This window comes from Chelonia mydas, chromosome 1 (genome assembly GCF_015237465.2).
Source record: "Chelonia mydas isolate rCheMyd1 chromosome 1, rCheMyd1.pri.v2, whole genome shotgun sequence".
In the NCBI taxonomy this organism is placed as follows: domain Eukaryota; kingdom Metazoa; phylum Chordata; order Testudines; family Cheloniidae; genus Chelonia; species Chelonia mydas.
Window position 1 is genome coordinate 47,585,297 of NC_057849.1, and position 27,229 is coordinate 47,612,525.

Consider the following 27,229-nt stretch of genomic DNA (forward strand, 5'->3'; position numbering starts at 1 on the left):
TGAGAATAAGGGGCGATCAGCGGGTTATCTCAAGTGCCTATATACAAATGCACAAAGCCTGGGAAACAAGCAGGGAGAACTGGAGGTCCTGGCAAAGTCAGGGAATTATGATGTGATTGGAATAACAGAGACTTGGTGGGATAACTCGCATGACTGGAGTACTGTCATGGATCAAACTGTTCAGGAAGGCCATGGAGGCCAGAAAAGGTGGGGGAGTTGCACTGTATGTAAGGGAGCAGTATGACTGTTCAGAGCTCAAGTATGAAACTGCAGAAAAACCTGAGAGTGTCTGGATTAATTTAGAAGTGTGAGCAACAAGGGTGATGTCGTAGTGGGAGTCTGCTATAGACCACCGGACCAGGGGGATGAGGTGGACAAGGCTTTCTTCCGGCAAGTTGCAGAAGCTACTAGATCGCCCTGGTTCTCATGGGCAACTTCAATCATCCTGATATCTGCTGGGAGAGCAGTACGGCGGTGCACAGACAATCCAGGAAGTTTTTGGAAAATGTAGGGGACAATTTCCTGGTGCAAGTGCTGGAGGAACCAACTAGGGGCGGAGCTCTTCTTGACCTGCTGCTCACAAACCGGGAAGAATTAGTAGGGGAAGCAAAAGTGGATGGGAACCTGGGAGGCAGTGACCATGAGATGGTTGAGTTCATCCATCTGAACTCAAGGAAGAAAGGAAAGCAGCAGAATACGGACCCTGGACTTCAGAAAAGCAGACTTTGACTCCCTCCGGGAACTGATGGGCAGGATCCCCTGGGAGAATAACATGAGGGTGAAAGGAGTCCAGGAGAGCTGGCTGTATTTTAAAGAATCCTTATTGTGGTTACAGGGACAAACCATCCCGATGTGGAGAAAGAATAGTAAATATGGCAGGCGACCAGCTTGGCTTAACAGTGAAATCCTTGCTGATCTTAAACACAAAAAAGAGGCTTACAAGAAGTGGAAGATTGGACAAATGACCAGGGATGAGTATAAAAATATTGCTCGGACATGTAGGAATGAAATCAGGAAGGCTAAATCACACCTGGAGTTGCAGCTAGCGAGAGATGTTCAGAGTAACAAGAAGGGTTTCTTCAGGTATGTTGGCAACAAGAAGAAAGCCAAGGAAAGTGTGGGCCCCTTACTGAATGAGGGAGGCAACCTAGTGACAGAGGATGTGGAAAAAGCTAATGTACTCATTGCTTTTTTTGCCTTTGTCTTCACGAACAAGGTCAGCTCCCAGACTACTGCACTGGGCAGCACAACATGGGGAGGAAGTGGCCAGCCTCTGTGAAGAAAGAAGTGGTTCAGGTCTATTTAGAAAAGCTGGACGTGCACAAGTCCATGGGGCTGGATGCGTTGCATCCGAGAGTGCCAAAGGAATTGGCGGATGTGATTGCAGAGCCATTGGCCATTATCTTTGAAAACTCATGGTGATCGGGGGAAGTCCCGGAAGACTGGAAAAAGGCTAATGTAGTACCAATCTTTAAAAAAGGGAAGAAGGAGGATCCTGGGAACTACAGGCCAGTCAGCCTCACCTCAGTCCTGGAAAAATCATGGACCATGTCCTCAAGGAATCAATTCTGAAGCACTTAGATGAGAGGAAAGTGATCAGGAACAGTCAGCATGGATTCACCAAGGGAAAGTCATGCCTGACTAATCTAATTGCCTTGTGTGATGAGATAACTGGTTCTGTGGATGAAGGGAAAGCAGTGGACGTGTTATTCCTTGACTTTAGCAAAGCTTTTGACACTGTCTCCCACAGTATTCTTGTCAGCAAGTTAAAGAAGTATGGGCTGGATGGATGCACTACAAGGTGGGTAGAAAGTTGGCTAAATTGTCGGGCTCAACGGGTAGTGATCAATGGCTCCATGTCTAGTTGGCAGCAGGTATCTAGCGGAGTGCCCCAAGGGTCGGTCCTGGGGCCAGTTTTGTTCAATATCTTCATTAATGATTTGGAGGATGGTGTGGATTGCACCCTCAGCAAGTTTGCGGATGACACTAAACTGGGAGGAGTGGTAGATACGCTGGAGGGTAGGGATAGGATACAGAGGGATCTAGACAAATTGGAGGATTGGGCCAAAAGAAATCTGATGAGGTTCAACAAGGACAATTGCAGAGTCCTGCACTTAGGACAGAAGAATCCAATGCACCGCTACAGACTAGGGACTGAATGGCTAGGCAGCAGTTCTGCAGAAAAGGACCTAGGGGTGACAGTGGACGAGAAGCTGGATATGAGTCAACAGTGTGCCTTTGTTGCCAAGAAGGCCAATGGCATTTTGGGATGTATAAGTAGGGGCATTGCCAGCAGATCGAGGGACGTGATTGTTCCCCTCTATTCGACATTGGTGAGGCCTCATCTGGAGTACTGTGTCCAGTTTTGGGCCCCACACTACAAGAAGGATGTGGAGAAATTGGAGAGAGTCCAGCGAAGGGCAACAAAAATGATTAGGGATCTGGAACATATGACTTATGAGGAGAGGCTGAGGGAACTGGGGATGTTTAGTCTACGGAAGAGAAGAATGAGGGGGGATTTGATAGCTGCTTTTAACTACCTGAAAGGTGGATCCAAAGAGGATGGATCCAGACTATTCTCAGTGATCGCAGATGACAGGTCAAGGAGTAATGGTCTCAAGTTGCAGTGGGGGAGATTTAGGTTGGATATTAGGAAACACTTTTTCACTAGGAGGGTGGTGAAACACTGGAATGCGTTACCTAGGGAAGTGGTGGAATCCCCTTCCTTAGAAGTTTTTAAGGTCAGGCTTGACAAAGCCCTGGCTGGGATGATTTAGTTGGGGATTGCTCCTGCTCTGGGCCGGGGGTTGGACTAGATGACCTCCAGAGGTCCCTTCCAACTCTGATATTCTATGATTCTATGATTATGGTTTCAGAAAGCAGAATAATGTGCAAACAAGATAAATCAAATGGAAAAAAATAATTTGTATTATTAATGCTACAATGAATACTTATGGCCATAAATATGCTTAAAAGATGCAGTCTCTCCACTGAACAGTCCATAATCTAACGTAAAAACTTTTACTTTCAGTGTTTGGGGGAGAAAAATAACTGATTAATTTATCTGTCTGGGGTTCAGCTGTGAAATATCTAGACTCCCTGGCACCATAGATTCAGATCCCTTTAGAGTTGACTCATCCTTAAATTTTCTAAGAGAGCTAAATTGCATACCATGCCGTTTATTATGTGTGTCTTTCAGACAAGACCTCAGAAAGAATGAGGTCCTTTTTGTTCTAAATAGACATAAAATGCCTGATTTTTAAAACTCAAAAGCCCAAGACCACATACAAAAGTGCATATACCACATTACATCTAATATTCACATGCAATTAGTGAGATTTGTGAATAATACAGAATGCTATGAGTGCTAAGTGTCTGTTCACAATACAGACATTAACTAATTAACTGAATATTTGAACATGTAGTCAACTAGATAGCTCATTGGTGGTTTGAGCACAGAAATACATGATTTGCATGACATTTGTTTGTGCAGCACTGGGCTCCTGAGCTTTTAAAAGTCAAGCACTTTGTGTAGGCACAGAGTAAATATAACTTCTTATTTTCAATAGTCACTCTGAAAGATGCCCATAATACTCGGCATGGTAGCATTGCAAACTACATGTGGTTTTGAAAATATGGCCCTAAAAATGCTTCAGCACTTTTACTAAGAGCACACGTGCAGCCAACACTGTCTCCTGGGTCACCCCTCCTGATAGAGGGCATCTGTGCGGGTGCCACCTCCCTATTCCATTTCCTGCTAGGCTTCTCAGCTGGACAACTGGGATCAAATTCCAAATCTGAGAAGCTAGGTCTCCTTGTCAAATTCCTACTTAAAACTGAGCTAATTAGGAGTGAGACAGGACATCCTCAACCCCTGAACACGATTCATCTAAAACAAACAAAAATGTACAAATCCCCATACAAGTTCCTGGGCTGCAGTCGAAGCTGCTTATTTTATCCGGGAGCAGGAGCTGCAGGGTTAGAAGGGGGGATGGGGATGGGGATGGCAACAGCCATTCAAACCACTAAGTAAATTTTAAAGGGAAAGGAGGATGAATTACTCATGATATATGCAAATTACACGAGTAAATCATTAGTACAAAATCTCCAGATTTCTAGATCTTCAGCCTTAAAGTGTATTCCCTAAGTTTCCTCTTGCTCCTTCACATTCCACTGAATCTTCCTAACCTCCTATCCTCCAACAACCTTTTCTTGTGCATTCATTCCCTTCACTCCTTCAGCCTCCTCCTGTACTCCCACATCCCCCTGCACGGCCTCCCTGTTCCACTTCAGTTTCTTCCCTCCAGTTTCCTTCTGCAGCCCATTCTTCCTACTCTTCACACTCCCTTCTCCCCCAGTCTCCTCTTGCACCCTGCTTTACCGTCCAACTGAATCTCCTCCTGCATCCCATCAAGTTCTCCCTCCTACTCCCCGCACCTCACAGTCCACTGTTGTCTCATTGTTTGCAGCTTCCTAAATTTAGCACCCAAGGCAGTGGTGGGCAAACTTTTCCAGTCATGCACATCTTCAGCCTTTCCTTCTCTAACATAAACACATAACAGTGTGTAAATTTAAAAAACAAAAGTAAAAGCCAACCAAAAGAAAACACTACACTGCAGACAGAATTCTCCCTCTAGGGAGAAGATGAGAGAGAGAACAAACCACACATGACAGACGATAATCATGTTTATGCACTACTGTAGGGTATTGAGATAGTACAGTGATGAGGGAAGTATAAGAACCTAAATAGAAAAGAATAGGAGATTGCTCCTGAGTGCACGACTGAAATTCTCCTGGCGGCTGGCCCTTTCCCTTTTTTGTTGTGCTATGCACCTGGTTGCAACATTGCCGTCCAAGGAGGTTGCATTTCACTCACTGTTGTGTTTTGTGGAGCTATAGTTAAGGTTGCAAGATTCCATGCATGTGTTTTCTCACTGTCCGTTTGTTTGTATCCCTCTGTCTCCGTCTTATAGTTAGGCCCCAATCCTTCAAGCAATTATACATGTCCTTAACTTTACTACTGTGAGGAGGCACATTGATTTCAATGGAGCTACTCTCAGTAGTAAAGTTTAGCCCATGTATAAGTGTTTGCAGGACTGGGGCCTTAGACCGTAAGCTTCCTAGAACAGGGAATGTCTCTTTTTTTGTTTTTTTGTTATGTATTTGTATAGTGCCTAGCACAATGGGGTTCTGGTCTATAACTGGCATTTTTAGGCATTACTGCAAAACAAATACTAATAATTAATAAATAATCAAAGTGCAATTTGGATACCACCTCCATTGCTAACTTTCACAGAAAGAACTCAAGTCAGCCTGGAGTTTCTCTTCTGAATCTTTGGTTTCACAGTAGCAGCCGTGTTAGTCTGTATCGGCAAAAAGAAAAGGAGTACTTGTGGCACCTTAGAGACTAACAAATTTATTTGAGCATAAGCTTTTGTGAGCTACAGCTCACTTCGCTGTAGCTCACGAAAGCTTATGCTCAAATAAATTTGTTAGCTCACGAAAGCTTATGCTCAAATAAATTTGTTAGTCTCTAAGGTGCCACAAGTCCTCCTTTTCTTTCTTCTGAATCTTATCACCTCACCAGTTGTTTTTCCTCTTTTCTATTGTCCATTTTTCTCATAATTGATTATATTCCCATCTTTCCATTCGTCATTGCTGGGAAACTTAGTGTTTTCTTTGGACAATTTCTCTTTTCTGATAAGGAACTCAAAAAATACCATAGCGTTAATTCTACTCTAAATCAAGCTATTTCCTAGGACTTCATGTTGTTACTCCCTTTCTTTCTATTCAATCTGTTCATTCATCTTTCCCCAATCTTTTTACCAACATTTATTCTGCTACTGACATTTCTAAATATCATTTTTTTCTTCTACTCCAACCATTAGAACTCTTTTTTCCCCCATTTTTAAAATGATTCCCTTCCTTTTCAAAAAGAAAAGGAGTGCTTGTGGCACCTTAGAGACTAACAAATTTATTTGAGCATAAGCTTTCGTGAGCTACAGCTCACTTCATCGGATGCATCCGATGAAGTGAGCTGTAGCTCACGAAAGCTTATGCTCAAATAAATTTGTTAGTCTCTAAGGTGCCACAAGTACTCATTTTCTTTTTGCGAATACAGACTAACACGGCTGCTACTCTGAAACCTTCCTTTTCAGTTCATCTCCAAATCTCCCTCTTTCTATGTATCTAATGCTATCTTATTTTATCTAATCAATCTATCTATATAACCTAAATCTACGATGTCAATTTTCTTCTTCTTGAAGTGTGGCTCTATCCTGAAAAGAGGTTATTTGAAACTGCCTACTAGAGCTCTAAATTTATCATCTCTCAATAACTTCCAGGTCAAATTGGTCAGTTTATAAGAAAAAAGGATTCCGCCCCCACCAACTGCCAACCCTGTAGCCTCACCATGGGACTTGCACAAGTGTAACTGCTTCCCAGAATACTGAAAGAACTGGCACATAAAATTGCAAGTATTTGTAATAAATCTTTCAAATTGGGGGTAGTAGCCTATGACTGGAGAAAAGCAAATGTAGTACCTATATTTAAAAAAGGAGGGGAAAAAAGCAATCTGGGCCACTACAGACCTGTTAATCTGACTTTAATAGTATGCAAGAGTTTAGACTAAATTTTGAAGGAAAGAATCATTAAAGACATAAAAGTAAATGGGAAATGGAATAAAATGAAACATGGGTCTACCAAAAGTAGATCATGCCAGACTAACCTGATCTTTCTTTTATAAGATAACTGATTTCTTAGACAAGGGAAATGCAGTAGATCTAATCTATCTCGACTTCAGTAGAGCATTTGACATAGGACCACAAGGTAAATTATTAGTTAAGGTGGGAAGGAACTGGCTAAAGGAAAAAGAACAATGGGTTGTGCTCAGAGGAGAACTATTGGGCTGGAAGGAAGTTACTAGTGTCAAGGATCAGTCTTGGGACTGATTTTATTTAATATTTTCATTAATGATCTTGGCACAAAAGGTAGGAGGGTTCTAATGAAATTTGCTGATGACACATAATTGGGAGGCATCATAAATACAGAGGAAGCTCAGAATATTATAGAGCAAGAATTAGATGACCTAGAGGACTTAAGTAATACAGAGATGAGATGAGATCATGCACCTGGGGACAAATAACAAGAATTCCTGATATAAACTGGGGGTTTAGTTGGGTATGAGAGAGGAGGGAAAAGAACTGGATATTTTAACTGATTAAGAGCCACCAGTGTAATGTAGCCCTAATAAAAGCAAGTGCAATCCTGAAGATGTATCAGGCAAGATATTTCCAGTAGAGATAGGGAAGTATTAATCCCATTGTACAGGACATTAGTAACATGTTCTCTGGAATGTGTACAATTCTGGTAACCCATGTTCAAGAAAGAGGAATTCAAACAGGAATAGCTTGAGAAAAGAGCTACTGGGATGATCAGGGGGAATGGAGAGCCTATTTTATAAGGGACTAAGAGCTTAGTTTGTGTAGCCTAGCAAAATGAAGGCTGAGTGGAGATAGGATTGCTGTCTATAAGTATGTCAGAGGAATACACCAGGGAGGGAGAAGAGCTATTTAAACTATAGGATAATGTTGGCACAAGAACAAACTAGCCATGAATAAATTTAGGCTAGAAATTAGATTTCTAACCATCAGAGGAGTGAGATTCTGGAACAGCCTTCCACTGGTGGTAGTGGGAGTAAACAACCTAACCAATTTTATGATGAAGTTGATACATTTATGAATGGGATTATATGATAGGGTTACCTGTGATAGCAGGGGACACAACTCAATGACCCAGCGGGTTCCTGCCAGTCCTGTGTAACTGAAAGAACAATAAGAAGAAATGAGGCTGCACAGATGTATCTGAGTGCATAATTTGGCCTGCATAAACTTTGGCCCTGATTCTGCATGTTGCTCTGTTGGGATAGACCCCTAACTCCCAACCCCTGAACCCCATTATGCCTCCTCCACCTGCGTGAAGTATCTTAGCGGATTAGGGCATTTATTGCTAATGATATTCATGACAAGGAAAGAGCTTAGTCTGACTTCCAGATCCCAGGTCTGAGAGATTCCAGGTTAGGCAGTTTTTTAAAAATCAGATTTTTGTCTCTAATCCTGCAAACACTTCAGCACATGTATAACTTTATTCCCACAACTAATCCCATTACAGATAATAGGTCTACTCATATGAGTAAAGTTGTGCAGTTGTGGAAATTTCTACAGGATGGGGCAGGGGGCTTTATTTGTAAACTAGATATAGTCTTGGAAAGACAATAAATACAGAGCCCCATGGTGACATTTTTACAGAGTCACTTCACTCTTTAATACACCAGTTGTTGATCTGTTTGGACACAGTATTCCAGTAATGGTCTCATTCATACTTTATACAGAGGCGATATCATCTTCCTAATCCTATTCTATGTTCCCTTGTTTATATATCCAAGGATTGCATTCCTCTTCTGATCTAATCATCGCAGTGGAAGCTTGTGGTCAAATGGTTATCGACTGTGACTCCTATGTTTTTTTTACAGTCACTGCTTTTCAGGATATAGTCCCCATACTTATGTGACCTACTTTCTTTGTTCCTAAGTGTCTGATCTTGCATTTGGCTATGTTAAACTAGAGCTGGTTGAAACTTGGAATTTCCTTTTCATGGGAAATTCTGACATTTCAAAACATCCTTTCATCCTGAATTGGAATGAAAAGTTGAAATTTTCTGCTAAATGATATTTCCAAAAAAATTTATTTAGATAAGGTAATTTTGATATTTCTAAAACAAAGTGTTTTAATCTTATCAGAGCACTGCATTTTGATAACTTTTCATCAAAGATTTTGACAATTGATTTATTTCTGTGAAATGTTTAGATTTTGCAAATCTGTATTTTCTGATGGAAGTTTTCTGTTTCATTGTATAATTTTCAGCTGGCTCTAGATATAAAATCCATGTTATGGAAATAAAACCGTCTTACCAAGAAATCCAGGTCTGTAAATGTATTCCCCAGATTTATTTACCACTTCAACAATTTTGTGTCATCTGCAAACTTTATCAATGATTTTGTTTTCTTCCATTCATTGATAAAGATACTGAATGCCATTGGGCCAAGAACAGATTGCTGCAGGACCCCACTAGAAATACCTGGATTGGATGATGAGTCCCCATTTACAATTATTTTTTGAGATCTATCAGTTAACTAGTTTTTAATCCATTTAATATGGGCTACATTGATCTTATATAGTGCACATTTTTTTATAAGAATGTCATGTGGGACTAAGTCAAATGCCTTGCAGAAGTCTATCTATGTTAGGTCAATACAGTTACCTGTATTAACCAAATTTGTAATATAATCAAATAATGATATTGTATTTTGACAAGACCTATTTTACATAAAGCCTATGCTAACTGGCATTAATCAGGCTACCATATTTTAGTTCTTTATTGATTGCATCCCATATCAACCTTTCTGCAATTTTCCCCCTCAAGGATTGATGTTGAACTAACCCATTTATTATTTTTAAGGGTTAGCAGAACATTAGGTTTTTTCCAGTCCTTTGGAAATTCCCCAGTATTCCAACATTTGTTAAAAATCAGCATTAGTGGCTCAGAATGCTCCTTGGTCAATTATTTTAATACTCCTCGGTGCAAGTTTTCCAGCCCTGCAGATTTTAAAATGTCAACTTTAATAGTTGCTCTTTACCATCCTCCTTGGTTACTGATGGAATAGATAGTATTACATTATCACTGTAAGAGATGAATATGTCATCCTGCTTCTTTCTGAATACAGAACAGAAACATTTATTGAATACTTGCCTTTTCTTCATGATTGGTAATTTTATCATCCTTGTTTAGTATTAGAGACCTATACCATTGCTAAGATTTAATGAATTCCTTCTTTTGTTAAGCCTCCTGGCTATAGATTGTTTTCACAGAAATCTTTAGCTTTCCTTATCAGTTGTCTGCATTTCCTAACTGCTGATTTGTACTTATTGCTATCAGCTTCTTCATTTTTCCATGTTAGGCTGCTGGTGTTCTGAGATCACTGCCTATCATGCTGAACAATATTGTTTTATTGTTTCTTGGTATTCTCCCCGTCTATATCCATCTGTTGTCTCTTATCTTATACTTAGACTGTAAGTTCTGGGGACAGAGACTTTTTGTTCTGTGATTGTACAGTGCCTCAACAATGGGGTCTTACTCCCTGACAAGGGCTCCTAGGTGCTATGATAATAATTAATAATTATAACTAGCTTCTTTTACCTCCCCTCTTAACCATTTTTTTTAACCAAACAAGCTGCCTTTTATGATTGTAGACTTGTGTGTTTTGGGGGAAGGACATCTAATAAAGCATTTTTAAATAATTCCCAATGATAATTCACATTTTTAATAGGACTGTGTAGCGAAGAAGTGTGGCCACACTCGGAGATTGGCAGCGAGGGGCAGCCAGACGCCTGCTGGTGGGTGGGACCAGGAAGGCCACGCTCTCCATGCCGGAAGCAGAGGGGTGGGACAGGAACAGGAAGTATAAAAGAATGGCCCTGTAGTTCAGTTGAGAGGTAGCTGCCAGAGGAGACAGATGTGTTCTTCCTGCTGCAGATGCAGGAACCCATAGAAGACTTCTACTGTCCCGAGGAGGGCCCCAACCTACCCATACGGCCAGACACACTGGATTCTGAAGAGTTGCTGGGACTGCCACTTGCCGTGTACCCTCAGGAGGCAGAGGACGACCCTTGGAAGGTACACCTGAGGGGGAGGATAGGAAGCAGCTCACGGGAACCAGACTACCGTCTGGCTGTGGTGCCACCTCAGACACAGTCAGTGTGTTGCAGGTGGATTCCCCGCTGACCCAGTGGCAGACCACGCTGCTGCTGTTCGGGCCCTGGGCTGGGACGCGGTGGAGTTGGGTGGGCTCATGTCCCTCTGCCATCCCTCCCCTGGGATGGTAGTACTCCCCCCTCTTTAGGACAGGAGACCTGCGCTTGCTGGGCACTCAACACTTACTGGAGCCCCCTGGCCTGTGTTGGGGCAATCACCCTTTGCCAGAGCCCCTGGAACTGTGTTGAGCGCTCACCCCTGCTTGAAGGCTGGGCTCCTAGACCTTTACCTGCGCTACCCTGCTTGAGGGTTGGAGCTTTAGACTGCTTGTTGCCCTGCCCTGCCTAAGGGCTTGGACCCCTGAACTGATCACTGCTCTACCCTGCCTGAGGGTTTGAGCCCTAGAGACAGGTAATTTCCCCCTGTACAGATTGTTTTTCCAGATACATGACAGTGAAGAGGTGTGGCCACCCTCAGAGATTGGCAGTGAGGGGTGGCCACGAAAGCCTACACGCCTACAGACTGTCAATTAATCACAGGCATTAACTGAAAACAAAATTAACAACATGTTAATTTTTTTAATGCATTAATTGCATACCTCTGTGTGGAGAAGGAGGGATCCGTGGTGAGGAGCTGAAGCCCCAACTTAGAGCTCTGCGGATGGCAGGGGGATGAATCCCCAGCCTGAAGCTCTGGAGGTGGCAGTGGGGTTGAGGCCCCAGCCCAGAGCTCTGCAGCGGCAGGGCAGCCGAAGCCCCAGCACGCAGCTCCAGAGGGGGCTGAAGCTTGAGCTGAAGCTCCAGCCCCCAATGCTGAGAAGGGCTGAAGCCCCAAGCCCTGCACCCTGAGGGGACTGAAGCCCCGAGGGGGTGCTGAAGCCCCAAGCCCTGCACCTTAAGTGGGCTGAAGCCCCGAATGGGGCTGCAGCCCAGAACCCCCAGTCTGGCTGAAGCCAGGAGCCCCACGCCCAGCAGGGCTGAAGTTCCCCACCCTGAGCCCCCTAGGGCTGAAGATAAAGGGTTGCAATTTTTTTTAAGTACAAATGGGGTCACCAGCACAAAAAGTTTGAGAAACACTGCCATAAAGAACAGGGGCTGGGCAAACTCAGCCTCCCTGCACCATCCTCTCCTCCCTGAGGTAAAATCCATCCTCCCTTGCAAACAAGGGCTCACTCAGCTGAAGGGAGTTATTTAAAATAAAAATAATAAATCTACATTTGTAAGTTCAACTTTCATGATGAAGAGATTGCACTACAGTACTTGTATGAGTTGAACTGAAATACTGTTACTTTTGTTAATCTTTTTTACAGTACTAATATTTTAATCAAAAATAATATAAAGTGAGCACTGTACACTTTGTATTCTTTGTTGTAACTGAAATAAATATATTTGAAAATATAGAAAATATCAAACAATATTTAAATAGGTCATATTTTCTTAATGTTTAACAGTGCAATTAAAACTGCAATTAATCGTGATTAATTTTTTAAATCTTGCGATCAATTTTTTTTAATATCTTGACTGCGCTAATTTTTAAGTTTTTAAATTTTTCTTCCCACTTAATTTTCCTCAGGATTGTTTTCATCAGCTTTGAGAACTGGCCTTTTTAAAGCACCAAGTACGTCTATTACGGAGTGGGCCTACATTTGTCTTGCACATCACAAATTAACTTTTATTCTACATTGATTCCTATACAGGGGGTCCCCAGTATACATCTCCCCTTTATCCATTTTTTCGGCTATCTGTAGCTCATCAATTTGGGAAACATGTTCCGATTTACATTGGTCCTGATCCACATATCCATCATTTGCACGGATTGGGACTGATGTGAATTGAAACTCGTTCCCCTATTGAACAGTACTGTACTGTACTTGCATCCGCTGGCCACATTCAAGGCTAATTATCTATGGAGGATGTTCTCCATGCTTATTAAGGAGACAGCAGGTGAAGGAAAGCCCAGTGCAAGGAGTTTTGGAAGTCCTACAACATCTTGAAAAGCGTGGAAAACATTGACGTTGTGGGAAGAGGTCACTTCGTAATGTATGAACGGCATTTGGCGCCATGCATGGCCAGATGCTGTCCACAGCTTTGATGCCATTTCTGCTCTTGAGCAAGAAATTGTCAAGTTGGCAAAGGATGTCAGCTTTGAGGAAGTGGAGGAGGATGATATACAGGAGTTGTTGGAGTCTCATGCTGAGCAACTTACAAATGAGGAACTGATTGAGATGGATCAACAACGGATATCCGAAGAAAGCAAGGACAAAAACATAGGGCAGGAAGCCAGGAGTCTGATGACAACGAATATCTCCCATTTCTTTGGATTGCTGGATGAGATGACAGAAATCATACAGAGCAGTGATCCTTTTCGTAAACACAGGTTTCAAAGTAGCAGCCGTGTTAGTTTGTATTCGCAAAAAGAAAAGGAGTACTTGTGGCACCTTAGAGACTAACCAATTTATTTGAGCATAAGCTTTCGTGAGCTACAGCTCACTTCATCAGATGCATTCAGTGAAGCATAACCTTTTGTGAGCTACAGCTCACTTCATCGGATGCATTCAGTGAATTCCACTGAATGCATCCGATGAAGTGAGCTGTAGCTCACGAAAGCTTATGCTCAAATAAATTGGTTAGTCTCTAAGGTGCCACAAGTCCTCCTTTTCTTTTTTTGTAAACAGTCTGCTGAAGTCTCCAGGGCTCTCAATGATGTTGTGGCTTGCTACAGGGAGATCTATCGTTCAAAGATTCATGCAGGAGAGCAGACATTGATAAAATCCTTTTTTAAGACTTCTGCGACCAAAAAGCCAGCCACAGAAAAGCCAGCCCAAAATCCAGCCACCACCCCTACCTAAATTTAGCATAATTGACACTGTTTTATACTGTATTACGGTACTGTATTAAAATGTTCTGTGTTTGAACAGTGTTAGTAGGGTTTTACATTATTTTATTCAATGTTTTATGTGTAAAATATGTACTGTATAACCTGTCATTGTAAAAAGATACACTATTCAGGCAAAAAAAGCATTGCCACAGGTGAGTGTGGTGAAGTTGTGAACGCATTTCTCTCCCCCCCCCCCCCCCGCATTCCATTATTTCTTATAGGGAAAAATTCCCCAGTATATGTCATTTTGTTCTCCATTGCCCTTTTCAAGAATGCAACCCCAATATATACAGGGGACTCCCTGTACCGCAAAGGCCTTCCAGGAGTGGAGCTGTCAGGTGTGCTTTGGTCGTTCCCTCTCCTGGGGGGAGAACTGTGGGTGAGCGGTATGTTTTGGTGATGGGGTTATTTCCTCCTCTTATGCACCTGTTTACAGGACAGAAGACAAGCCTGCAGGAGTGTATAGCTCAGGGTCCTGTCTCCTGTCCAGTCCCTCTGGGAGGGGCAGCTGAAGGAGAGCGCCCCACACAGCCTTCCCTAGCGTTTGTTACGCGTCCCAGCCCCCTCGTTGCGGGCCGGGGAGTGTTACCATCAGGGCCAGGCTCCTCAGCGCTGGGGCCTACGTGTGGGGGCGTATTTTGTTTGGTGAAGAGTGTGTGTGTGTGTGTGGGGGGGGGGTTAGGCCCCTGGCCGAGGAACTGGAGCTGCCCTTCCCCCCTCTGGCCCTGCCTCTGCCCTGGCACCTCCGGGGCGGGAGCGACGCCCAGGGGCAGGAGGACCCAGGTGAGACGGGGGGCGGTGCCGGGCGCTGTGAGGGGTGGGCTCTGCTCACGCTACGCCGGCTCCGGCCGGGAAGGAGGGAGGAAACACCGGCGGCCGCCAGCGCTGAGAGCGGGCGGGCGAGCGAGCGAGTGAGTGATGCTGGGGGAGCGGGCGGGACGCGAAGGTGCCTCTGCCCCGCGGCGATGGGGGTGGGTCGGGGCCGGCGTTGGGGGGACACAGCCCGGAGGAAAGTTTCACTCAGCCCCTTCCGTACCTCTGCCCGCTGGGGGCCCCTTCCCCATCTCTCCCGGGAAGCCGGGGCCCCGAACCCGCATCTTCTACGCGCGCCCTTCCTAGCAAGTGCCTGGCCCCCACCCGGGCCCCATCCATCCTCCTGCCGCCCCCTCCTTTCCCTTTATTGTCTCTCCTGCTCCCTGCCGATGCTGCCCTTACTCTGAGCCCGGGCCAATGGGCAAAAGGAACAAAAACCATTTAGCAGTGGGCAGCTGGGGGCCCGAGACCTTTCCCCAGCCCCCACCTGCCGGGCTCGGGGGTGTGACAATAATAATCCCCCTAAACCTCGGTAAAGGTCCCCTCTCCTCAACAGGGTTTGTTTTTATTTCTCGTTATGGTTGGATGCCGACTGACTTGCATGGGAATTGCTGCCCTCTCTGGTTAGAAGTAAATGCTTAGAAACGCTGGCTCTGCCACATGCTGTGTGCGCCAGAAAACTTATTTTTAGATGTATCTCATATTTGTATGCATTTATAAATAGTTTAATCCATATTCAAGTTCCGAGAGAGGAAGTGATTCGGTTCTGTGAGCTCCAGACTTTTTATAGAAATTACTAAATAGAACCATTTCTGTAGGCTGGCCCCAGGTGGATTAGTGCCTTTTAGTGCGGCATTGTCTTTCTAAATGGCTGAATTATTTAATTATGAAAAATGGCAACTGCACATGCATGATATTTTAAAACATCTGTGTTTAATAAAAATATTTCATTTACACGTTCAAAGAACCTAAGGATGCTAGTATTCTTATCCGAGTCCCATACAAATGATACCTTGCAGCAGTTTTAAATAATTTAAAAATAGTAATAATTTAAACCTATAAAAGAAAGGTAATTCTGAGTTTAGGAGGCCTTTCCCCTTCTCACTGGTTGTGGAAATTTAATTATTTTGTAGTGTAAGGATTTATGCATGTGAAATGTCCCATTGAACTCAATGGGGCAACTCATGGATGTAAAATTATTCATGTTCTTGGGTTTCAATCTAATAAAGACTTAACAATGTACTGTGGCTCCTATTCAGTACATCTGCAGATTGTTGGTTTTTTTAGGGAAAAGTGTTTGCAGGCAGTATAGAGAAGTCCTATTTAGTATTTTGAAAAATAACCCTTTGATTTTTTTTTAATGTTGTATTTAGACTGAATTTACATTTTATTTTTATGATGACTTGCCATTACAGGAATGTTGATAGTATTGTACTATTAGATAATTACTTCTCTTTTGCATTTTTACACTAATATAGATACATGGGAGACATAGTGTAAATAGAGTACTACTCCTACTGAAAAAACAAAGGAAAGAAGTACAAAGAATGCCTAGTGACCCTATTCCTAGGTGATGACAGTCATATTTAGGCATACTGCCAGCAGCTGCTAGAGACAGTGCCAAGATTTTGGGCTTGAGTGATGATCAGAGCTTCATTCTGTAGTCAAGAGGGTTATTACTAGATTTTAGTGTTTTAAACTCTTTCTTTTGTTTGCTTGGAGGATTTCAAGCCAGTTGCAAAGTTGGAACTAGTCCACTAGATGAATTTCATTTTTAGAGCCGGACAAATAATTTCTAACGAACAACTGATTTGACAAAGTTATCATTCACTGTTAAAAAATCATCCCCAACCAGATCACTCTTCCTAGATTTTTCACTAAATAATTTCTGAAAATGTTTGTGAGCAATTCATGCATAAGAATTTGAAATTTGTGTAATTTTAATTGGATATGCAGATCACATGGTGTTTCTCTTCTCGGATTAGAATAATTCTTGGTATTAGGTTTCCAGTGCAAATACTCAGTTATGAATTTGAAATTTGCTTTCCACAAATGTTCTGAACTGTTTGCTTAAAATTCACTATTTTGGTGGATATTGATATTTGTGAACTCATTTATTAGACTATTCATAAAGTAAACACACAAACATTATGGAAGCAAATTTGTTCAGCCACATTCAACCAAATAGTTTGCAGAATTCGCCCAACTGTTCTTTTCCCTTTCTAAAAAGAACAGGAGTACTTGTGGCACCTTAGAGACTAACAAATTTATGAGAGCATAAGCTTTCGTGGGCTACAGCCCCCTTCATCGGATGCACAGAATGGAACGTATAGTAAGAAGAGATCTATCTATCTATCCACGTAGAGTTTGTATGGCAACTTCCATCTTCTCTGTAAGAGGCCAGTTAATTAAGATGAGCTATTATAAGCAGGAGAAAAAAACTTTTGTAGTGATAATCAAGATGGCCCATTTAGACAGTTGACAAGAAGGTGTGAGGATACTTAACATGGGGAAATAGATTACTGTAGCTTCATGTCCCCAACATTTAAAACCTCACCTTTTGCCCTTTCACCAGCCTTTAGTAGGGTCCGTTTGTCATTTAAAGTATCAAATATTGGGTCAGTGTGGGTGAATAAAATTCTGTCCCATATTCTAATAAGGGAAAGCTTTTTAACTTTAAACTTGAAGTTAGCTGTGTTTTGGGAGGGAGAAGCTTTGAACAGTGGAGTGCAACCTGTTGTTATCAGAAAGGAGCCCTTGCACTGTTTATGTATTGTTTAATGCACTAGAGAAACCTTGCAGTTCATGAGGCAGTGGAAGACTCAGCTGTAATTCATAATGCTGTTGGAGGAGTGAATGATATGAGCACATTTTTTGTTCAGTGAACATAGTTTTTCTAGTCTGTGCAGTTAAAAAATTTACTACTTGCGGCTATGAAACATATGAGTGGCTGAATTACCTAGCAGTTCTTAATACAAACGATTGGACCTTACTGAAAATCTTTCAAAAGCAAGAGGGTATGTCCAAAAAGTGATTCACAACACGCTGCTTGTGGAAATGTCTGGATAGAATTCCAGAAAATTAGTGTGATCTCATTTACTATTTATTGAACTTTTTTGAATAACTTCTGCTTTTCACTAGTACTGTATCAAATAATTTATTGAAATAGCAGCCTCAATGACTGACTACACAGAATTTGATATTGTAATTTGTGTTTATTTTACAAGTTGTCTGACTTACGTACACCATACTTCTGTACTGTACAATGCTATGTTGGACGTTAGAATGCCACAATCACACCTGTTGACTTGTATTGTTCATGGTGAGTTACTGCAGCAGGAAGCTGTCAAATCTACCTGCTCTCTTCTTATAGATCTGTATGATATAAGTCTTAGATACACTTCACATGCACATCTCCACAAGTTCTTTCCATAGACTCATACAATGCTATCTTTTACATATTTCTGTTCTGTACAAGCTCTTGTACTTCGCACATCACTGTGGTTTCTGAGAACTTTCCAGTAGTGCAGTAAGCAATGTGACAAAAATCCATCATGTGGTGTTCTTTTATCCTCTACCTAGGAGGAGAAATGTATGTAGTGGAATGTCTTGTTTAAATAGGGTTATTTTTCTCCTTCTTTTAATATATATGTTTGTTAGAGAAGGCAAAGATCAAAGAAATGTGCCTTGTACTTAGCATAAGGGGTGAGGTTTGTGATGGGCCTCAGTTCCTGGATCCTAAAACATTCTGTCTCCTGCACAGACAGACTTTACCCTTATGGTGGAGAGTGGTTTTTGAGACAGAGGATTATAGTTGTCTACCATAGAATCATAGAATATCAGGGTTGGAAGGGACCTCAGGAGGTCATCTAGTCCAGCCCCCCTGCTCAAAGCAGGACTGATCCCCAATTAAATCATCCCAGCTAGGGCTTTGTCAAGCCTGACCTTAAACTTCTAAGGAAGGAGATTCCACCACCTCCCTAGGTAACGCATTCCAGTGTTTCACCACCCTCCTAGTGAAAAAGTTTTTCCTAATATCCAACCTAAATCTCCCCCACTGCAACTTGAGACCATTACTCCTTGTTTTGTCATCTGCTACCACTGAGAACAGTCTAGAGCCATCCTCTTTGGAATCCCCTTTCAGGTAGTTGAAAGCAGCTACCAAATCCCCCCTCGTTCTTCTCTTCCGTAGACTAAACATCCCCAGTTCCCTCAGCCTCTCCTCATAAGTCATGTGTTCCAGTCCCCTAATCATTTTTGTTGCCCTCCGCTGGACGTTTTCCAGTTTTTCCACATCCTTCTTGTAGTGTGGGGCCCAAAACTGGACACAGTACTCCAGATGAGGCCTCACCAGTGTCGAATAGAGGGGAATGATCACGTCCCTCGATCTACTGGCAATGCCCCTACTTATACATCCCAAAATGCCATTGGCCTTCTTGGCAACAAGGGCACACTGTTGACTCATATCCAGCTTCTCATCCACTGTCACCCCTAGGTCCTTTTCTGCAGAACTGCTGCCTAGCCGTTTGGTCCCTAGTCTGTAGCAGTGCATTGGATTTTTCCGTCCTAAGTGCAGGACTCTGCACTTGTCCTTGTTGAACCTCATCAGATTTCTTTTGGCCCAATCCTCCAATTTGTCTAGGTCCCTCTGTATTCTATCCCTACCCTCCAGCGTATTTACCTCTCCTCCCAGTTTAGTGTCATCTGCAAACTTGCTGAGGGTGCAATCCACACCATCCTCCAGATCATTAATGAAGATATTGAACAAAACCGGCCCCAGGACCGACCCTTGGGGCACCCCACTTGATACCGGCTGCCAACTAGACATGGAGCCATTGATCACTACTTGTTGAGCCCGACAATCTAGCGAGCTTTCTATCCACCTTATAGTCCATTCATCCAGCCCATACTTCTTTAACTTGCTGGCAAGAATACTGTGGGAGACAGTGTCAAAAGCTTTGCTAAAGTCAAGGAACAACACGTCCACTGCTTTCCCTTCATCCACAGAACCAGTTATCTCATCATAGAAGGCAATTAGATTAGTCAGGCATGACTTTCCCTTGGTGAATCCATGCTGACTGTTCCTGATCACTTTCCTCTCCTCTAAGTGCTTCAGAATTGATTCAGAATTGATTCCTTGAGGACCTGCTCCATGATTTTTCCAGGGACTGAGGTGAGGCTGACTGGCCTGTAGTTCCCAGGATCCTCCTCCTTCCCTTTTTAAAAGATGGGCACTACATTAGCCTTTTTTTTTTTTTTTTTTTTTTACCATGGTCTTCGTCCCAGAGCTTCAGGTGATCTTTTCGATATTCTGGGCTCAGGTCATGGAACTCTAAGAACCCGGATCTCAAACTTGATTTGAAATTGTATGTGAAACCAGCATAGAAAGTGGAGGACGGGTTGGATGTGCTTGTGATAGCCTTTGTTGCTGAGGAAACATACTGCAGCATTCTATACTACTTGGAATTTTCAAAACACTGAAGTCTTCATGCCCATGTACGTCACATTGCTGTATTCCAACCAAGAGGTGATGAATAACTGAGGCTAGGTCATTTTCTGTCAGGCTGGGAGGGAGTGTCCTAGTAAAATCCTGTAATTTACCACTACTAGTTTTTGCAAAAAGAAAAGGAGTACTTGTGGCACCTTAGAGACTAACCAATTTATTTGAGCATGAGCTTTCGTGAGCTACGCTCACTTCATAAGATGCATACTGTGGAATGAGAAAACCTGGATTTGTGCTGGAAATGGCCCAACTTGATGATCACTTTAAATAAGCTATTACCAGCAGGAGAGTGGGGTGGGAGGAGGTATTGTTTCATGGTCTCTGTGTATATAATGTCTTCTGCAGTTTCCACAGTATGCATCCGATGAAGTGAGCTGTAGCTCACGAAAGCTCATGCTCAAATAAATTGGTTAGTCTCTAAGGTGCCACAAGTACTCCTTTTCTTTTTGCGAATACAGACTAACACGGCTGTTACTCTGATACTAGTTTTTGATGACTTTTGGAAAATGAGATGTATCTCGTATTTTAAATTCTAAGCATGAACTGTTTAGTCTAGTATTAGTATATCAAAGGAACCTGGGTGGTTTTTAGAATGTACAACTCTTTTTTGTTTTTCTTTATGCATGGTTTCAAATCCAACCTGGTTAACCGGTGGCCATTTTGCTATCCTCCTAACTTTTAATTTGTTTGTCCCTGATACATCTGCCATTGATGGGTCATTATTGTAAGAGAAGGAATAAAGTCCCTTTTAGGGAGTGTAGTGACCTTGCCTAACTTGACAGTGTTAGACACTAGAGTATAATTTTCAATCTGGCCAAAGTCGCAGAGATGGAGTTAGTGATACAGCTGCCAGAACACCTGGACAGTAATGATTGGAATTTATCATACAAATCAGTATTTAGCCATAGGTATAATACCGAGAATGTGCTTGTCAGAGTTCAGAGTGGTAGTCTTGTTAGTCTGTATCAGCAAAAAGAACTAGGAGTACTTGTGGCACCTTAGAGACTAACAAATTTATTTGATCATAAGCTTTCGTGGGGTAAACCCCACTTCATTGGATGCATGCAGTGCAAAATACTACTGCTCCACCAATACTACCAGAGAACTACTGCTAGAGGACTGGTCTCTGCTATCTTTACCGCCATGTCATTTAAACATGATCATAGCAGGGTTGGACACCCTGGTGGTTAAAAACATGGGTAGCAATTGTCTTTTGTTCTAGTGCTCCCACTGTTACTAGTACCCTACAACCACACCAATTCTAGAGCAATGTGTGAGAACTCTCAGTGCAAATGCAGCCAAAGAAGTTAAGAGTTAAACTAGATCGTGGGATAATTTTCTTACCACAACCTGTCCCAACAGCCTTTTTCTGGGCACTGCTCTGATCTGCTACTTAAATGTCGTCCAGACAGCACCAGAACACCTGCCTAAGTGCATGGACTAAAAACACAATAAATACTTGCTTTTACACTACCCAATTGTTGGGTATGTTTAATTTTTTTCCAGTCAGGGACTTAGTTACATTTCTAAAACAAGGTGAGAACAGAAAGTGAGTATACCAACACTCATTCCCACAAATTAAAGAGAGCATGATAAATTAGCAGTAATAGTCTATAAAAGGAGTTCAGATACCCATGTCAGTCTGGGTTGTTAAATTAATAGTTATTTGAAAGCAGTATAGATCCTCTTATGCTATTAAAGTACATCCTACATTTGGTTTGTCTTAGGGCTGAAGATTTCTGAACTTTATACTTGCTCATGACAGGTAACATAGACTTCACATGGAATCAAGAGTGTTACCCAGTCCTGGGATTTGAACTGTGAACACCAGACATTTGAAGGAGTAATGCTTGTCTGACAGGACAGTGTGTGTAATGTACTGACAATCTTGTATGTGTAATATTGCTCCTGTTAGATCAAACATCAGATATAATCAAGCCTCTGTATTTATTCATTTTCTACTAGTAGCTGGTTCTTAAAAAAAAAAAAAAAACCAGCCTTAATAGTGATATCTAATACTCGCTTTCTAATGGAGACTTTTTTTTTAACTCAAGTGGTAGAGGCCTGTATTTTGAGAGTAGGGCTATCCTCACTGTCATCAAGCATAGTATAGCTGGAAAGTGCTGTTTTATACAGACACTACATGAATTCATTATAGGATGAAATCATTATTAGATTCTTTTCATACAGCGATATGTTGCACTATCAACTTGTTTCTGTATGTTTCTTTTACGTCGCCTGGTATAATATTAAAAACCTAATTTTTATATGAAAGCAAAAAATGACTATAATAGTTACCTTATTTTTGTAAGCACTAGACACAGTTGCTTTTAAAATGAATGCTACTTTTATTTTATTGTTAGAGGCAGGTTAAACTGATGAGAGTGACAGCCTGGTTGCAGGTCAAGAGCAGGGCTGTGACCTCAGCACACATGAGGTGCCACAGATGGTCCTGCAGTTACAATGTTGGCACAGAAGGTGAAATGACCCGCAGGTAATACCGTAATAGTATCTAGGTCTGCTGAAATTATACTGACTGCTGTCAACAAAGAATTCTGTTCTATTTGTGCTATATTAGTCTGGTCAATTTATCTCAAAAAAGATACATTAGAATTGGTAAAGGTATAGAGAAGGGTAGCTAATATGATTAGGGGTATGGAACAGTTTCCAGATGAGGAGAGATTAAAAAGACTGGGACTGTTTAGTTTAGAAGAGACAGCTAAGGAGGATATGATAGTGGTCTATACAATCATGAATAGTGTGGAGAAAGTGAATAGGGAAGTGTTATTTACCCCTTCACGTAACACAAGAACCAGCAGTCATCCAATGAAATTAAGAGGCAGCAGGTTTAAAACAAACACAGGGAAGTACTGTTTCACACAACGCACAGTCAATGTGTGGAACTCGTTGCCAGGGGATGTTGTGAAGGCCAAAAGTAGAACTGGGTTCAAAATAGAGTTAGATATGTTTGTGGAGGATAGGTCCATCAATGGCTATTAGCCAAGATGGTCAGGGATGCAACCCCATGCTCTGGGTATCCTTAAATCTCTGACTACCAGAAGTTGGGACTGGATGAACAGGGGATGGATCACTCAATAGTTGCCCTTTTCTGTTTGTTCTCTGTGAAGAATCTGGCAGTGTCCATTGTTGGAAGACAGGATACAGGGCTAGATGGACCATTGATCTGACCCAGTGTGGTCACTCTTATGTTTTTAATAAAATTCATAGAATTATTCAGTTTTTCAGTTTTTTTTCATTGTGGGTTTTGAAAATCCGTTAGGATGATAGGTAAAGTTACTCTGTGTAGGTATAATCAAAATTTTCATTCAGAAGCCCTGCAGACTAAGACATCATGTCTTCATACCATAACCACCATACTGTATTGTACACTGTATTGGTGCACCTTTAATTTGGTTATTATTTTGAAATTGGTATTATTGGGATTTCAGAATCCTACATATTGTATGCATTCCAAAAACTGCATATTGGAGATGTTTACATGCCCAGGGGTGATTTTCAAGGGCAATAAGGTTGTAATTACAATGAGCCTCTGAAAAGAAATGTTACAGAAGATCCACAAGGGTCATTTAAGAATTGAGACGTGCAAACAACAAGCATGAGAGGTGCAGTACTGGCTGCAGATCAATCACAACATTACTAATGTGGTAGGAAACTGTTTTTCATGCTTGAAATACAAGTCATGCCAACAGGCAGAGACGCTGAGACCTCATCCAGTTCCACAAAGGCCTTAGGAGAAGGTAGGTGCTGATTTATTTATCTGGCAATCAAAGGATTATTTAATTATTTATTATTCTCTGTATCCAGAAATTTGCACACTGAACAGTATTAATAGCAAGTCAGTGATAACCAGCATGAAGGGAATCTTCTCCAGATGAAGTCTTTAGTGATAATGGTCAGCAATTTTCCAGTGCAGATTTTCGGCAATTTGCAATAAATTGGGATTTTCATTGCAAAAGATCAAATCCAAATTATTCCCAATCAAATGGACTTGTGGAAAGATCTATATGGACAGTAAAAAACTTTATGAAAAAGACTTTTGACAGTGGGGGTGATTTCTATAAAGTTTTATTGGTTTACTGAAGTACACCTTTGGAGAATGGCTTTTCTCTAGCTCAGCTGTTAATGGGAAGAAGGATCAGATCTAATTTACCCATTAGTGATCACTTGCTGAAATATTATAATAATGAATCCCTAGAGAAGATGAAAGAAAATCAGAAGTGGAAGCAGAAATATTATTTTGACAAAAGGGCCTGTGATCTCCCATCTCTTAACTTAAGTGATAGAGTGTGCCGAGGAATCGCACCTCTAATACTTGGGGCCAAAAAGGTAGATGTGGACTCTGGCATTTCCCATCTGACTGATTCTTTATCATCAATACACACAGCAGAAACTGTCAAGGAACAAGAGAACAACTCAGCTTTTTAGTATCAGCCTTTCATTATAAAATCAGAGCGGGAGATTAAGTGTCCTGAAAGACTCACAGAGACTTGCTAACCTGCCTGGAGAAAGGGGATTTGAGGAAAAGTGGTAAAGACTTGAGAGTGATGTGCTGGTAACCTCTCTTCTCTAGGTAGTTGACACACTGGGGTTATGGAAATGTACTACATGGGTTAAGAATTGAATGCATGTGTTATAAGATAGTTGTTAGCTGTTTATATATATATATGTTACTCCTGGGAGAATTCTTCACCAAAAAATTAAAAATTCTGTGCCAAAAAGTTAAAATTCTGTGCACAATATTTTAAAATTCTGCAAAATTCTGAAAATGTTGTTTGTCAAAAATAAAACTACATAATCACACCAGTTTCAATTATTTTGCTAATTTATTTCAAAATACCTGTCCGCAAGTATGTCTGTAACAATACAGACACACTCAAAAATTTCCTCAGGAGAAGAGGGTTAAAGAAACCCCTATGACAACCCAGTTCCTGTTTCTCTGCCCCCTCCTTACCCACACCCCTTGCCCCCAGATGTCAGCTGTGGCTCCCCCCAGTCCAGACACCCATCCCCCTACCCCTCACAGCCCAGGGATCCAGAGGGAGAAACAGCCTGATGCTCGGTCCCAGGCTTGTGTGGAGTTTCCTGCGTTCCGCCGCCTCCTTCCCTCAGGGCGTGCTGGGAACTGCAGCTGCCGGGAATCCTGTAGCTCCCTCAGTCCCTCCCTCTCCCCCTGGCAGTGTCTTCTATGTGTAAGGTGGGCTCTGCCAGGTCCAGTGGCCCCTAGTGGCAGCTAGCAGCACTGCAGCCCATTTCTGTGGTGGAAAGGAAATTCTGCATGCGCACATTAATTTCTGCAAAATTCTTCATTGTGCAGTGGCGCAGAATTCCCCCAGGAGTAATAATATGTATAGAAGAGTTAATTTGTTTTTCTTTAAGAGGGAAGATGTAGAGATATGTTTGTAGAAGATACTGTCCCTTATGAGGGAGCGTCTCTAAATTAGTATTATGAACACAGGAATTTGGAGATGTGCCCTGGAGACGGGTGTTGGAAACACTACATGGTTGCTTGCAGCACCTCACTACAGAAGTTCTCCAGTTTGTTTTATTAAAGTTTTATTCCTTTCTCATTCATTGGCTTGTTATTTAATGAACCTCAAGATTGTTACAATGGAATAGAAAAGAGGAAGAAAAGGGTTACGAGAATAAGGATACCCTAGAAACTATGGCAAATTGAGGGATTTGGAGGGGCGGAGGTTAGTAGGAAACTAGAAACTGATATTGAAAGGAGGAAGGAAGAATATGAGGGAGAGAGATGGGTATAGGATGGGAAAAGGGGAGAGAAGATTACAAACTCTTTGGGGATAGAGACTATTTTTTTTGTTCTGTGTTTTTACAGTACCTGGCACAATGGGGTCCTGGTCCATGACTAGGACTTCTAGGCACTATGATAATGCATGATGAAGCCTTTGTTTGTGTGTTCTCAGTTGTCTACTAATTAAATATTGTCTTCCAAAAAATCAGCATTTTTTAGTTCAGCTGTGCTTGATATTTTTCAGTGGTCACCAGCTCCTTATATTTCATGCATGGTTTAGTAGTAGTATGTCTGTTCTGACTGTGGTTCGTTCTTCACCAGTCCTAAGCCCCTTCTTTTGTGAGCAAAAATGGAGAATGCTACATGTTTATGCAGTCAACATCACGTATACATTGCACAGATGGTTCACTTTATAATTCTGCAGTGATAATTTTTAGTAGTTTGGAGACAGTATCAGAAGCCAATGCCAAGGTCTTTTTGTCACTATAGAGCTTTAGGAGAGCTGGGGCTGAGAACGTAGCATCTTCTCCTTTTGAAGATGCAATGCCATGGCTAATCACCAGTGTCATGTCCGTGTGTGTGTGTGTTGGAGTAGGGGGAGGTTGAATATCAGTTTGGAGAGCCACAGTTTAATTGTCTTTTGTTCTTTTGTTTGCTTGTATTTGTTTAGAAAGGGGCTGAGGAGTGGCACTTACAGTAGAGAAGAATATCTGTGCATGCTGGCATGTGTCTTTTGCTGGTGGAAATTCTAATGGCTCAAAATGTGAACTAAATGAAATCTGACGTGTCACATGCAAGAAGTGAAACATACACAAAGTGGAAATCTACTGCAGTCATATCTTCTAAGGGCATGAATTAAAGGTAAGTAGCCTTCTCTTACCTAATTATTTATAATCAAGCTTTGTTGCTAATTATTTTTTCACATAATTTGCTGAATGGGCTACTGTGTTCCTTATAATTATGGAGCTTGCCTAGTACAATAGTTTGGTGTATAGAGTGCATGCATTGCTGATAGAGGTTTGCTGATATATCTTCATAGTTCAGTCATGCTTTTTTCGCTTTATTGAGCTGGCTAAATAATTTATTAAAAGTTCAGAGGTGCCTTCCTATAATAAACCTAGTAGCTTAAGTTACATTGCTCTCTACCTAGGAGAGTGCTTTTGCAGGTTATATCTTAGGGTATGTCTACACTACTCACCAGATTGGCGGGCAGTGATCGATCCAGCGGGGATCGATTTATTGATAAATTGACCCCGGAGCACTCTCCTGTCGACTCCTGTACTCCACCACCACGAGAGGCGCAGGTGGAGTCAACGGGGGAGCAGCAGCAGTCGACTCACCGCGGTGAAGACACCACGGTAAGTCGATCTAAGTACGTCGACTTCAGCTACCTTATTCACAAAGCTGAAGTTGCGATTCCCCCTCCCCCCCCCCCCCGGGCTTAGTTTAGTATC

General features: G+C 42.0%; 1 protein-coding gene across 2 annotated transcripts in view; it reads left to right on the plus strand.

Moving 5' to 3' along the window:
- Positions 1-14,316: 14,316 nt before the first annotated feature.
- FRY (FRY microtubule binding protein) overlaps positions 14,317-27,229 on the plus strand; it is a 371,144-nt gene continuing 358,231 nt past the window's right edge. Inside the window, exons 1-2 of one of the 2 annotated variants that reach the window (XM_043531626.1) lie at positions 14,317-14,469; positions 26,446-26,636. The gene's annotated coding sequence lies outside the window, so the exon portion shown is untranslated. The other variant, XM_043531634.1, reaches the window with a different exon arrangement.